The following is a 3163-nucleotide window of genomic DNA, read 5'->3' on the forward strand; positions in this document are numbered from 1 at the left end:
TGACCCCACCTTGTCCCTTAATCTCTTCCAGCTCTACAAACCCTGTTCCTTCCAATTAGACCCCCTGTGCACACCCACTTCCTGATAATGGTACGGTGACACAGTGCTTAGCACTGCTGCCTCATAGCGCCGGGGACCCAGGTTCGATTCCCTGGCTTGGGTCACTGTCTGTGTGGAGTTTGCACGTTCTCCCCCGTGTCTGTGTGGGTTTCCTCTGGGTGCTCCGGTTTCCTCCCACAGTCAAAAGAAGATGTGCAGTTTCAGTTGGTGGTAAAGTTGTCCCTTAGTGTCCAAATATGTGTAGGGGGACTAGCGGGGAAAATACAAGGGGTTGTAGGGATAGTGCTTAGGTAAGGTGCTCTGTCAGAGTGTTGGTGCAGCCTCAGGAGAACCGAATGGCCTCCAGTAGGGATTGTTTGCTTCTATCTTTGCCAACTGGGCCTTCAGTTGCCCAATTCTAGAATTCCCACCTTGAAGTTCCACCCTCTCTACCTTTCCATGTCACTCAAGACCTTCCCTTAACACACATTGCTTCGCCTTGAGCTTTTATTGCTACTCCTGATACTTCCTCCTTTGTCCCAATGTCATTTCCTTCCAGATTACCTCTTTGTGAAGCAACTTTGGGATATTTTCCAACGTTCAAGATGCTGTAACAGGTTGTTGTTGGTGTTGAATAGAGTGACTGCAGTCAAATATCCTCTGGTATTCTGGCGAAATGAAGCACCTTGTATGATGTAGAGCTGAAGAAAGCTGATCTTACGTTCTTGTTCCACAAAAAGTACATAAAGGGGACCGGTACATTTGTAACCCATTAAATCAGGGTTACTGTCCTTTGGGTACAGGGTTTACAGATACACTACACCATGGTTCTGGCCTTCATGTTTAGAACATACAATGGTTGGGTAAGCTTGTTGTATGCTCAAAAACCAGTGTGGCCAGCACAGTGGTTAGCACTGCTGCCTGACAGTGCCATGGACCCAGGTTCAGTTCCAGCCTCGGGTCACTGTCTGTGTCCGAGTTTGCATATTCTCCTCGTGTCTGCGTGAGTTTCCTCCGGGTGTCCCGGTTTCCTCCCACACTCCAAAGATGCGCAGGTTAGGTGGATTGGCCATGGGAAATTGTCCAAAGGAGAATCATAGAATCCCAATCAGTGCAGAAGGAGGCTATTCGGCCCACTGAGCCTGCACTGACAACAACCCCACCCAGCCCCTCTCCCCGCAACTCCGAGTATTTATCCTGCCAATCCCTCTGACGCGAAGGGGCAATTTAGCGTGGCCAATCCCGCACATCTTTGGAGGATGGGAGGAAACTGGAAATGGAGAGAAACTCCACAGAGACAGTGACCCAGGGCCAGAATTGAGACTGGGGTCCCTGGCGCTGTGGGGGCAGCAACGCTTACACTGTACCGCCCTAGGAATGTGTAGGCTAGGAGGATTTAGTTGGGTATATACGGGGATAGGATCTGGGTGAGATGCTGTGTCGGAGAGTCAGCGCAGATTCGATGGGCCGAGCGACCTCCTTCTGCACTGTCGGTTGGTCCATTTATACGGCTCTATTGCAGGAAGGAACACGCTAGAAGGTGCTCGGTGTGTGACACTCTCTCAATCCCTCAGTTTTAAGTTGCAGCCGCCAATACTTCCACTACTCTTTGTAAAGTGGCTCAGGGTGATTGACAGAGGGCAGTTTTGAACTCGATACCTGAATCTGCAGTGGTTGCGCCTTTCGTTCTTCATGTGGCCAGAACAATTTTTGCAGTCACCATTATCTCATACTGAAACGCTCGTGTCATACTGAGGCTTTTATTGGTAATTAGGTGTGAGTTAATTGTTCACCCCCCCCCCCACACACACACACACACACACACACACACAAACACACTCCGTTATTGGGTTTTTACCACGTTAAGAACATAAGAACATAAGAAATAGGAGCAGGAGTAGGCCATCTAGCCCTTCGAGCCTGCCCCGCCATTCAATAAGATCATGGCTGATCTGTTGTGGCTCAGTTCCACTTTCCCGCCCTCTCCCCATAACCCTTAATCCCCTCTCCTATCAAAAACCCATCAACCCGCTTCTTAAAAATATTTAGCGAGGCAGCCTCCACCACTTCAACGGGCAGAGAATTCCAGAGATTCACCACCCTTTGAGTGAAGAAGTTCCTCCTCAACTCCGTTCTAAACCGCCTCCCCTTTATCTTGAGGCTGTGCCCCCTAGTCCTACTGTCTTTTTTGAGCGGGAAGAGTCTCTCCACCTCTATCCTATCCATCCCATTCATCATCTTATACGTCTCAATGAGATCTCCCCTCATTCTTCTAAACTCTAACGTTGCTGTGTAGTACAGCAGAGGGACGGGGCTGGGGGGGGTGGGGGAGCTTTATTTGTGTTCCAAGGATGTGGTGACGGTAGCAGTTTCTGAGCTTTCAAACAGATTGCAGTCAAAACTTTGTGGAGTTCACCGTTTTTGATGAATGGGAGGAAGGAATTGGATAGAGCGAGCGGCGGAGGAGGTCTTGTCAGCGGCCCTGGACGTTTTGCCTTGTGTTTTCCTGTAGAGCTGTCTCTCTCTCTCTCTCTTTGCTGCCGTTACCCCTTTTTATTATGTTTTGCATCACGACTTTAAGCTCTGGTTCATTCCACTTTCTGTCAGAGCGGAATGACGTTACTTGGAAAGGTTTATCCAAAAGTCTTCCATCACGTGGGCGGAATCTTCCCACTCCTCTCCCCAGACACCAATACTTCTTGCAGTGGGAGTAATGCCACTGAAATTTGTGAGACCGTAAGAAGTAGGAACAGGAGGAGGCCATTTGGCCCCTCGAGCCTGCTGCACCATTCGTTAGGGGCCTGGCTGGATGAAAGCAAATTACTGCGACGCTGGAACCTGAAAGCAAAAGAGGAAATGCTGGAAAAATCTCTGGCAGCATCTGTGAGGAGAGAAAAGAGCTGACGTTTCGGGTCCAGATGAGAAGGAGGGATTAGCAGGGTGACTACCTGGGATAGGATGGGATTGTTGTTCGGTGCAGGTTCGATGGGCTGAATGGCCTCCTTCTGCACTGCAGGGATTCTGTGATTCAAGATTGAGAGGAGAAGGAATTTCTTCACCCTGAATCATAGAATCCCTACAGTGCAGAAGGAGACCATTCAGCCCATCGAACCTGCGCCAACCA

This window comes from Carcharhinus amblyrhynchos, unplaced genomic scaffold (assembly GCF_965287045.1).
Source record: "Carcharhinus amblyrhynchos unplaced genomic scaffold, sCarAmb.v2.hapA chromosome_336, whole genome shotgun sequence".
NCBI lineage: Eukaryota > Metazoa > Chordata > Chondrichthyes > Carcharhiniformes > Carcharhinidae > Carcharhinus > Carcharhinus amblyrhynchos.